This window comes from Triticum aestivum, chromosome 2D (genome assembly GCF_018294505.1).
Source record: "Triticum aestivum cultivar Chinese Spring chromosome 2D, IWGSC CS RefSeq v2.1, whole genome shotgun sequence".
NCBI lineage: Eukaryota > Viridiplantae > Streptophyta > Magnoliopsida > Poales > Poaceae > Triticum > Triticum aestivum.
The window spans coordinates 64,113,848-64,126,494 of NC_057799.1; the positions used below are offsets into that span (position 1 = coordinate 64,113,848).

General features: G+C 49.3%; 1 pseudogene; it reads left to right on the forward strand.

Moving 5' to 3' along the window:
- Positions 1 to 481: 481 nt before the first annotated feature.
- The window catches only part of LOC123055654 (uncharacterized), a 116,083-nt pseudogene continuing 103,917 nt past the window's right edge, over positions 482 to 12,647 (forward strand).

A 12,647-nucleotide genomic window follows, 5' to 3' on the forward strand; every position in this document is an offset into this window, starting at 1 on the left:
GATTCCATGTTTCGGAGGCATTTTTACTGGAATCTGGGAATCATGCTGAAGCTTTCAACCTTGTTTCAGTCACCTTGATCAATTCAGAGGCCGTCGAGTGAAATTATGTTGATAGTCTTCGAGTGTGTTATGGTGCAAAATCTTCAGCGTGATTGGTTACTCAGTGGTTCCCAGATCTCATGGGATTCGAAATTTTAGAGAAGCGCGCGGGACGTAGCATGCCGTAGTAATCAGAGCGAGTAGACAGGGGCGCCTCGATCTCCACGCCACATTTTCCGCCACATATCGGGTGAGCGACTGTTGCGGGATATTACAGGATTGCTCGAGCCCACGGCTCAGCCACTCGGAAGCAGGCCCATAAAATTCGTCGAGGCCGATGCGATGTACAGTACGCCTCATTTAATCCCTTCTTCCTCCGCTCATCCACCACGCCTTCTTCTACTCTCGTTGCCCTCGCTCGGCCTGTGTGCACTCCGCCGCCATGGTGAAGGATAAGATGGCGGCCTTGGAGCGCGCGATGAAGGCGACGGCGGCAGTGAAAGGCAAGAAGATGACTCGGGGGACGTCATCGCGGTCCGGTATGCCGCCTGGCTGGATCCAGTGGGACTGGATTCGCTCCACCGTCGAGCGGGAAGATTTGGAGAAGCTCGCTGAGGACAGCATGATTGTCGTTGGATCTTGGAGGTTGCCAGAGGGGGAATCTGAACCTCAGCCACGCGAGGGTGAGCGTGTCCTCCTCACCACCCATGTCGACCGAGGTCTTTCTCTTCCCCCACATCCATTCTTTAGGGGTTTCTTGAACTTTTTTGATGCCCAAATCCACCATTTCCCCCAAACACAATCACATATCTTGCTGCATATATCTCATTGTGCGAAAACTTCTTGGGTTGCCAACCGCACTGGGGTCTCTTCAAACACATCTTCACATGTCGTTCTCAAACGATGAAGAAAGCAAATCCGACTGACGAAAAGAGGCACGTGATCCAAATGTGTGGGGGTTTGGGGATTAAAACTAGGGGTAGAAGTACTTTCCCTTCCATAACCCTTCCCGAGTCAGTCCGAGGATGGTAGTCGACTTGGTTCTACTGCAAGGACATCCCAACTCCTGGCCAGTCGACTGGTCTCCCCCTTCCACTATGGAGCGACTCCGCCAACCTTCTTCGCTGACCGTGACCACAGAGGAGAAAGGCGAGGTTTCACTTTTAGTCGACCAGGTTGTCAAATTAGTCTGGGAGGGTGTGACTGGCATGGACCTGCTGGAGGTGTTCCTCAATCGACGCATCCAGCCTCTCCAAGCCCGTGACCACCTGATGTGGATGTACTCGGGCACTGACGACACCGCTCGGGACCACCCAGAGGAGGTCACCGAGGAGACAGTGCCTCAGTGGCTGAGGAGCATAACCGGGAACAAGGATAACCCCAGGGGGTCCAGGAGGGTTCTGCCATTTGATGCTAAGCATGAGCCCGAAGTGGACAGGCTCAAAATACTAAGTGTTTTCTCTCTTTCATTTGCAATTGCTCTTGAATCCGACTGATTTTTGTCGACTTGTGCCTTACAGATTTACACCAAGATGTACTCGATGCCAAACGGTGAACAACTTCAGGAGGGAGAGGAGAGCAAGGGCGAAAGCGCCCACTGGCAATCTGAAGACGAAAGTGATGAAGACAGCGAAGATTCCGGTAGTAGTGAGGAGGTCGAGTCGCCGCCCCGCTCTGACCGGCGTTCCAAGCAGTCGCATGATCCAGCGGGTGGGCGTGGCAAAGCAGCCCCGCCAAGTACGCAGGTTCCGAAGCGCACTCGGACGTCTACTCCTGAGCCATCAGAGAAGCCCGCGAAGCAGCCCAAGGTTGTGCCGCCGAAGCCCTGGAAGGCCCAGCCCAAGATCAAGGTGGAAGTTCCTGTTGCTTCTGCGTAAGCGTTTCTCCTCTCTGTTTTTGTTTTGCTTGGGAACTTCCATGTTATTCTCGACTCATTCGCTTGCTTGACCGAGTGAGTTTTGCAGTTTTCAGTGCTAATACTTCTGGGACGTCTATGGATATTGACAAGGATCAAAATGATGAGGAAACTGCGGACGCGGCCACCTCTCGACCAGGTACAGCTCCATAGTTATGCTCTTACTTTGTCAACTGTTCTGGCGGTTAACTGAATGTTTTACAGTCGAGTGTTTTTGTAGCGCCACCAAACGTTATTGAACTTCCAGACGATGATGACCACGAAGAAGTGCCCCAAAGGACCACAGGGAGAAGAGGCAGAACTCTAGGCAAGAAGGTGCCTGCTAGCAAGGTGTCTCACTCGACATCAACATCAGATGCAGTCGCTCAGCAACTTGGTGATCCAGTTCGGACTTCTGTTTCTTTTGCTGACCCTGTGTCGACTGTCCAGCCTTCGGTGTGGACTGCTCAGCCCTCTGTTCCGACTGCTCGACTTCAAGCTTTAGTTCCTCCAGTTACCTCGTCTGTTCCACCAACTCCTCTTTTTGCTACTCATCATGTCCCGGAGGACCAAGTAGGCGCTGCCAAGGAAGCCATGATCCAACCAGGCTTGATGATGGAGCGAATGAAGGTGGTGTACGAGACCAGCAAGGCCGCCTATGATGCCAGCTCTGCCCTTCAAGCCAACGTCCAAGTAAGTGGGATTGTAAGTTGATTTCCAAGTCGTCTTTCAGCTTGATCTTTGCTCTGTTAGGATAGCTACTTGAAAATTGATGCTTTATTATTTGTAAAATGTCCGTGGATGAGCATTTTGGAACCTTTAATGTGCATCTATCGTGAGTCTGCACCTTGCATCCGCTCACCCACTGGGTGTTTTGATTTTTGCTATGTAGCTCTTTCAATTGAGTCGACCAGGTGTCGAGTGATCTCTTGAACCAGTGGGGGCATGCTGAGTGCACCCACTGGGTGTACTCCCCGAGACCGCCGTCGAATGTTTGATTCGGCGGGGGTCTTTGCGAAGTGTTTGTTTGTAGTACTTTCACTCGGTCTAGACGGATCGTTTCGAGTGAACTCTGAACCGGTGGGGGCACGAAGAGTGCACCCACTGGGTGTAGTCCCCGAGACCGAGGTCGACTGTGGGCAGTCGGCTGTGGTCTGAGAACAAATGTTGTCGTTTTTTAAACTCCTTCCACTGATACTGGGCATACCCCGTTGAGTGGGAAATCGAACCAGTAGTGGCACGCCAAGTGCACCCACTGGGTGTAGTCCCCAAGACTACCGTTGAATATTTGATTCGACGGTAGTCTTTAGAGCTCTTTTGCCATAATCATCTGCTCTTTGCATCTTATCACTCGGAAGTGACTGACCCTTGTTTCTGTTGACTGACTTGTCTTGTTGTTTACTGCAGAAATCCTGTGGTCTTGGAACCAAGTTTGCTGATCTGGAGAGGAAGCAGATCCAACTCAATCTCGACCAGGAGCTGGGCAAGGAGAATTTGAAAAAAGCCAAGGATGAAGCGGCTTCCATGGGAGGTAATAACTTGTCGACTGTCCACCTTGTCATCTTTTCTTTTCGTCTTTTGAACCAACTGACTCCACTCGAACAGATGTGCATAGTGTAAACCGACAACTCCAAGCTCGTCTGAAGAATGTTATTTCTTTAGACAAAATGAAGCAGGCTCTGGAGACGGCGCGAGAAGAGAACTGAACTTGCTGATAAGAAACTGGCTTCAGTCGGCAAGTTGGAAGAAGAGAACGCCAAGTTGAAGACTGTTGTTGATGAAGCGAATAAAGAAGTTGTGCAGCTGAAGGAGGAGAAGGTGGCCTTGACCGACAAGGTCGAAGTTCTCACTCGGTAGAGAGACGAACTGGAGACTTATCTGGGAGGCCTTGCCAAGAAGATGTTCCTTATGCTTGAAGTTACTTTCCCTTGTCCGACTGATTTGCAAAAAACTTTTCCATTATGTTAATGTAGCTTCAATGCCTCTTTGTGTGTGCAGAATTCTGCCAAAACTTTGAGGAAGAAACTGGGCAGATTGAGACAGGTTTGGATCCTATCAATTCTCCCACCAAGGACGAAGCTGCAATGAATGTGCTGCGACTGGAATCCCGCCTCGCCAATGTTTTGGACTATCTTGCCCAACTGAAAGTGGCAGTGTCGCGGATCGACACGGAGCTCTGGCTAGGTGCGACGTTCCAGAACGATCTCGAGTCTCTGATGACTCGACTCAATGAAATCCCTGGCCGAGTGCAGGCATGGAAGAAGTCATCTTCTCGCTGCAGCACTGACGTGACTCTGTCTCTGGTCCGTGTTCATTGCAAGGAAGCCAAAGAAGAGAAGCCGGTGGCTCTCAAGGTTGCCAACACCAAGAAGCTTCAATTCCAATCCTTCATGGAGACCTTCATCGACGCTGCTACTCGTTATGCAGACGGCATCGACCTTGATAGTTTCGTCGAGCCAGCAAGCCATACTCTTGCCGAATGAAAACTTGATAACATGATTCTATTTGCCTCAAAATCCCGAGTGATCTTGAAATCGTTAAAACTCTTTCGGTCCTGACGCCCGAGTACTTCTGCCGATGGCTTTTGAAACTTCATGGATTTATCCGAGCTTGGTTTCTTTATTTGTACTGCCTTCTAATTTCTTGACTTAGGCGAATCTAGGATCGTGGTTCAGTTTCCGAGTGAGAGCATTGCTCTCTACTCGGAGTAGTCGTTGTACTTGTGGCGCAACTCAGTGTGCAACCATACGTTGTACTTGTGGTGCAGCTCAGAGTGCAACCATACGTTGTACTTGTGGCGCAGCTCAGAGTACGTGGCCAAGTCTCCGAGTGAGAGGGTTGCTCTTCACTTGGAGTATGTTTTGTAAATTAGGCGAGTGCGGGATCGCAGCTAAGCCTCCGAGTGAGAGGGTTGCTCTTCACTTGGAGTGTGTTTTGTAACTTAGGCGAGTACGGGATCACAGCTAACCCCTGAGTGAGAGGGTTGCTCTTCACTTGGAGTGTTCTTAAAACTTAGGTGAGTACGGGATCGCAGCTAAGCCCCCGAGTGAGAGGTTTGCTCTTCACTCGGAGTGTTTTTAATACTTAGGCGAGTACGGGATCGCAGCTAAGCCTCCAAGTGAGAGGGTTTCTCTTCCCTCAGAGTGTTTTCGAAACTTAGGCGAGTACGGGATCGCAGCTAAGCCGCCGAGTGAGAGGGTTGCTCTTCACTCGGTGTGTGTTTTGTAACTTAGGCGAGTATGGGATCACAGCTAAGCCCCCGAGTGAGAGGGTTGCTCTTCACTCGGAGTGTTTTTGAAACTTAGGCGAGTACATGATCACAGCTAAGCCTCCGCGTGAGAGGGTTGCTCTTCACTCGGAGTGTTTTTGTAACTTCGGCGAGTACGGGGTCGCAGCTAAGCCCCCGATTGAGAGGGTTGCTCTTCACTCGGAGTGTTTTTGAAACTTAGGCGAGTACGGGATCGGAGCTAAGCCTACGAGTGAGAGGGTTGCTCTTCACTTGGAGTGTTTTTAAAACTTACGCGAGTACGGGATCGCAGCTAAGCCTCCGAGTGAGAGGGTTGCTCTTCACTCGGAGTGTGTTTTGTAACTTAGGCAAGTACGGGATCGCAGCTAAGCCCCCGAGTGAGAGGATTGCTCTTCACTCGGAGTGTTTTTTGTAACTTAGGCTAGTACGGGGTCACAGCTAAGCCCCCGAGTGAGAGGGTTGCTCTTCACTCGGAGTGTTTTTGAAACTTAGGCGAATCAGGTTCGCAGTTAAGCCCCTGAGTGAGAGGGTTTTTCTTCACTTGGTGTGTTTTTGAAACTTAGGCGAATCGGGTTCGCGGCTAAGCCACCCACTGGGGGATTTGAACACATATGTTCATGTGGTAACAATCATTAAGATACTGCAAAAAATCATGTCTTTGACAAGCGAACTGAAGGATTCTTATTACAACTCGTCGATTTGAGTGTTTAGGTATAAAAACGGCGGAGCAGTGATAACCCACAAGTATAGGGGATCGCAACAGTTTTCGAGGGTAGAGTATTCAATCCAAATTTGTTGATTCGACACAAGGGGAGCCAAAGAATATTCTCAAGTATTAGCGGCTGAGTTGTCAATTCAACCACACCTGAAAGACTTAACATCTGCAGCAAAATATTTAGTAGCAAAGTAGTATGGAAGTAACGGTAACAGTGGCAAAAGTAACAGTAGCAGTTTTTGTAGTAATCGTAACAGTGGCAACGGAAAAGTAACTAAGCAAAGATCAATATGTGAAAAGCTCATAGGCAATGGATCAGTGATGGATAATTATGTCGTATGTGATTCCTCATGCAATAGTTATAACATAGGGTGACACAGAACTAGCTCTAGTTCATCAATGTAATGTAGGCATGTATTCCAAATATAGTCATATGTGCTTATGGAAAAGAACTTGCATAACATCTTTTGTCCTACCCTCGCATGGCAGCGGGGTCCTATTGGAAACTAAGGGATATTAGGCCTCCTTTTAATAGAGTACCGGACCAAAGCATTAACACTTAGTGAATACATGGACTCCTCAAACTACGGTCATCACCGAGAGTGGTCCCGATTATTGTCACTTCGGATCCCGTACATGGACAAGCATTGAGCATTAAGCATAGCAAAGTCATAGCAAAGTCATACCAACATCAATCTTAGAACATAATGGATACTAGGGATCAAACCCTAACAAACCTAACTCGATTACATGGTAAATCTCATCCAACCCATCACCGTCCAGCAAGCCTACGATGGGATTACTCACGCACGGCGGTGAGCATCATGAAATTGGTGATGGAGGATGGTTGATGATGACGACGGCGACGGGTTCCCCTCTCCGGAGCCCCGAACGGACTCCGGATCAGCCCTCCCGAGGAAGATTAGGGCTTGGCGGCGGCTCCATATCGTAAAACACGATGAATCCTTCTCTCTGATTTTTTTCTCCCCGAACGTGAATATATGGAGTTGGGGTTGAGGTCGGTGGAGTCCCAGGGGGCCCACGAGGCAGGGGGCGCGCCCCAAGGATGGTTTAATCGGCTCTGCTATACGGGTTGCAGCTACAAGATTCTGGACTGGGGTGCGATATACCTGAGGCTCAGGCGGAAACAATTGTCGATGACGTCGACTGGATTCGGGGATCTGCCGGCGGGCGCATTCGTCGAGTGAATGTTGAAGGTTCTCGACACGCGTGCACTCAGCCAAGGTGGCCAGGCGCGTGGCCTCCAAGGCCCGAGCCTCGGAGGTCTCCCGCACGATGGGGTCTGGAGCACCTCCATGTTGCAGCAATGCAACTCTTCCCTCTGCTCCGAAGTGAGGGCTTGATGTTCATACTCGTCATGAATGTACGACGGGCCATCACCGCCGCCACCACCATTGCGACTTAACCCAGGCGGACTATGAGGCGTGTCGACCATGAGCACTTCTGCTGCGGGGTCGCTGCTTCCGCACTCTGAAAGAGTGTCCGCGGAGCAAGTCGAATGGATCGTAGAGAGATTCGTCGGGCTCGATTGCCGTGACCTGAGGGGTGACCGACTGGCGGGCCACCGCATGCTTCACCCACTGCTAGAGCCGCAATCGACCAGATCGCTTGCGACGGCGTACAGCTGGACGAGTGGTCGAGGCGAGAACCGACCGATACTGGGTCGATGGCTGCCGCAGGAGGACACCACAGGCACTCGCATGGAAGTGCGCCGCCCCGCGGATGGGAAGGGCCTCAACGTCGAGGGGGGCCTCTTGGAGCCAGGTAGAGTCGTCGGTGATGAAAATGAGCGCGCCGAGACGGATCTCGTGACTCAAAGCCAAACCACCGCCGGAAACCATGTTGATGGAGATGGGAAAAACCGCAACCTCACGGGAAATCGCTAAGACGCCTGCCCCACGGTGGGCGCCAACTGTTGTGGGAGCAAGTCTGACAGTAAGAATAGGGGTTATGTAGGAGAAGGCAAGGCCCTAGCTATGGCGAGGTTGTGCACGCAAGGTTTACGAGTTCAGGCCCTTCTCAAAGGAAGTAATAGCCCTACGTCTTGGTGCCCAGAGGATTAGTCAATTGGATTATGCGCGAGAGTTACAGGGGGTGCGAACCCTTGTGCCAGAGGAGGGGGTGGCTTATATAGATTGTGCCGGACCCCTCCAGCACTCAGTTACACAGGGTTCAATGTACGTTAAGACAGGGCGTTACTGGTAACGCTAGATATAAATCACTATTAATGATCTTTAAGACTACTGAGTGAACGCCTGATCGTTGCCATCCTGGGGTGGCTTTAGATCTTCTGTAATCCGAGTGATTCTTTGTGTGGTTGAGTGACTCTATCTTGGTCGAGTGGAATTGGGATATCCGAGTGGCATTGCTGGTCAAGTGGATTGCACTCCAAGGTGATTTCAGTCGGTATCTTCTGTTGTTCTTTGAATGTTCTCGACTCTAGGGTAATGTCCTTGGGTAGGACGCCTAGGTCAGGCCTATGACCCTACCCTAGGTACATGTCATCGTCACACGCCCTCCTCGCCCTCCCCCTCCCTCAGCATTCTATCCATGCGCACATTCATTGTTTTTCTTTAGGTCGTTCTCCCACAGTCTCTACAACTCCTTTCCGACACACACCAATCGATAAACCTCTCCAGCGATGTCTGCCTACAACATACACACGCACCTTCCATCTCCTCCTTTATGTGTCCATACCTCGTGTCTCTCATACGGTCCCACACACGTGTAAACTCTCGCCCCTCTTTTCATCGATCTCACAATCGCACACTCCTCCCCCTATCTATCTAGTAGCTAGGCCTCTCACACCACCTCCTAGCTCCATTCTCTCTGTCTATCCGTCTCGCTAGGCCTTATTTGCCTCTAACAAATGGATGTACACCGACCGATCTCCCGCTATACATATAGCTAGCTAGGTCATTATAACTCGTTTTTTCCCACGCGTCGATCGATCTACCTAATTAGTTATGTCTCTCCCTTCCTCCGACAAAAAACAATTGATCTACCGATCTAGTTAGGTTTGCTTACCAAACACATGGTTCCCCTTCATCAACCATGCATGCGTCCCGACACATGTATCACGCACAGGCACACACAGAAACACATCCCCACTCTTATTGATAATATTGCAGTTCTACCCTCAGTTTGTCTAGTAGGCCTCTCCCACCATCTTCGAGAAGCAACTCCATCACCCATCCAGCACTCTACCCCTCTCCCTCCATCTCTCTCCTCTCTCTCTCTCTCTCTGTCCCAACCTATTTCCCGTCCTTCAGTTATGTATGGATGTCGACCGATCTCCCTCAAGACATAGCTGGGTCTCTCCTTCTTAACACATATACGAGTCATTCTACCTCTCTAGTTAGGTCTCTACCTCCCCCCACCCCCCACACACACACACTGATACATCGAGCGCTCTAGTCATGTCTCCCTGCCACACACAAACTTGGCATGTGCCCTCTGACGTTCCGGTAGGTCAGTCCCCCTATATCTTTGACTTGCACACACACCATTTCGATGGCTCTCTTCATCGATCTCGCACCCACCCACTTGTCGACTCTATCAATATCTATGACCCCTCCCTCTCTTCTCGTGGATCGCCCCCTCTATATATGATATATATAGGCCTCTATTTCACACACATTGCATGTGTCAAATTTTTGTTCGAGATATCATCGACACATATTCCCACAAATACATCCACGAAATCCCCCCCCCCAACAAAAAACACTCACGAACGCACACGACATCTTTCTAGGTTTGAATCTCTCTCACACACACACCCACGTAGGTGGGGGACGTGCACGAAGAGAAGAGGTGGACGCACGACGCACGTACTCCCGTCTCTTTCCCAACCACACCCCCGTGGGTACACGGTGGAGCTCATTTCTGTACGAAAAGGCAGCCCACGTGGTAATTTGACACGTGTACTTGTTGTCCACTTGATGGAGGATCATCTACCACGGGTAAACAAACAAATTGCGACTTGACGTGTTATGTTAAAAAAGAGGCAAACCATGTGGGGCCTACGTTAGAGGCAAGGCTCTATACACTGGAGATGCTGTGTACGCATTACTTTTGATGTGTCCCGTCAACTCGTAGAAGGAGGAGAAGCTTGCTTAGTACGCCGTCTTCTCCGCCCACGGGCGCGGTGGCTCGCAGGATGAGGTGAAGCCCGCTCCCTCGCCCACGCGCGCGGTGGCTCGCAGGACGAGGAGAAAATTTTACTACTCCCTCCGTTTATTCCTCCTCCCTACCTTGGTTAGAGAGATTATCATATTGTTTGAAATATATGTCCTTTAGTAGATTTCAATATGAACTACTAGTACATACTCCAAACACTGATGTATATAGACTTATTTTAGAGTGTACATTCACTCATTTTGCTCCGTATGTAGTCCATATTGAAACGGACGTAATAGTAAGCACTCTCCCTCACCCCTCGACCCTCGCCCACATGGTGGACGTGCAGCAATACATTCGGTATCAGATAGCAAGAACGATATATACTACAGTACCATTATTGCTCGACTTCCTGAAGAGGCGAAGAGCCAATCGCAAGGTTAATATTTTGGAGATGCCAAGCGCAAGGTTTATAGGAGAACGAGTAGTAGTAGTACTAGTAGTACGTACCAGTGGTACATACTGTGAGGAAGAAGGCAACAAGACGTATGTTTTGCGTGATAGTCTCTTCTTACAGGATGTGCTAGACCTAGTGGACCTCATTTTTGCAATGGGACTACTCCCTATCATAGATGGCACGATTCAGAGTGGTGGGTAGCGGGCATAATTCAGAGCTGCTTAGTCTTAATCCCCATGAAGAAGTACCATCGAAAGGAATAGCCATCTGCTACAAGTGCTCCTATGTAAAATGAATAAATGAGACAAAAAGAGGAAGAGACAAAGTAAAAAAAATCACCAGCCTTAGATCCAGCCCTATTGTATCAGTGAATGATATTTCTACGTCGTGATTGACATGGCTATATTACTAACCATGCTACGGAGGTAGAAGCGGATTTTTATTTATTCACGGAGGTAGCGGCGGATGGATATTCAACGAGGAGTAAAATGATGGTTGCTTCCTCGGTCAAACATAGAGAAAGGTGGGCCTCGTGGTTTCACGGCTTATTAGTCATTATTACTGCTTATACTCTTTGCCCATATATAATAACCGCGTGGTAGTACAGTAGTGGGTTATACTTTTAATAACCATACTCGAAGAGAAGAGGTGCACGCACCCACACACATAGTGTACTAGAAGCACTCTTTGCGTCTTTTGCGTCTTCCCCAACCACACACGTGACAAGGTGGAGCTCATTTATGTAAGATAATGCAGCCCACGTGATAATTTGACGCGTCTAGTAGTAGTTACTCACTTATAAATAATGGAGGGTCGGGAACCACGCATGATCGGTGCCGTGTCCTTTAGAAATAAAGTTTTTTTGTCTTCAGTGGCACGTACACAATATAAATAGGTTCATATGGAGAGAAAAGGAAACCGCTCCACTATATACATAGCCAGGACGAGCCTACACGGTTGCTTGCTGGGGTTGCTCTCTTCACACTCTCTCGCACAAAACAATGGTGGCCACATCTCTAACATCTGGGCGGATCACGTCCACCGGGGGAAGGGGTGGATGCTTAGTGTAGATGTGGTCGCCGTCACCGACGGCGAAAACCCACTGTCGGCACGTCCCGATTAGGGGTCCCCGCCATTCTCTCTCACAAAGCTGGTGAGGTTGCCTTCGTCCCTTGCTCACTGCCGCGACATGGGCAGTTGCCACCTCCCGCCGCCCTCCTCTAGGTTGAGCTCCGTCCCGACATCCCTCAGGTACAATTTCCTTTACAGCCGGCTTGCACCACTGCCCCAGCTACCCACATAACTCCATGTGCATATTTCTCTACTTCTTTGCCCCGCACATACCTCTACTGGCTTATACGTACTATATTTGTGATGAGTTTATGTCTCATCAACTAGTCCCAGTAATCTTATTCTAATCACGCTTCTTCAATTTCTTTGCCACAGGGATGCTCATCTCGATTTGGGTGAAACTGCACAAAATGATCTGATAGTCAAAGGGTTGCAAACTCCATTTCTTGGGAAGGTCCAATGTTGCCAGCAAATTTAAGCCTGGTTAGGGTTTACGGTTCACGGGCTAGGGACTGCATGGATCGTTTTTTTCTTTAGCTGCCTCTGTTCCAAAATAAGTGTCAACTTTAGTAGTAGTACAACTTTGTACTAAAGTTTGCATAAAGTTGAGAAACTTATTTTGGAACGGAAGGAGTACATATTGGCTATGATCTGTCAATCATTGAGATGCAATAGCATGCATGTTAGTCTCCTTCGTATTCGATGAAATGTTGTAACAGGCAACCTTGGACGCAAGATACATGAAACAGTAGCTGGAAGCTTCATAGCACTGTACAAATTTATCTCGCTGAGAAATTACAGTACGTACTATACTAGTACTATGTAAAGAGTTAGGTGTCGCACGGTGTCCAGAAAATATGGTGATAGTGTGAGGTGGGCCATGTAATCACTGAGCCTGCATGTTTTCACTGCTTTCGCACTCCTCCGATGTAAGAATGGAGAAAATTGTAATCTAGTACCTCCTTTCACCGAAAGCGTGGGACATCCAGTAGTCGTACCACCTCAATAATAATGACCAATGAGCCGTCAAATCACATAGACCCGGCAGTAAGTTGGACAGACGAAGCAACCATCACTCTTGAAT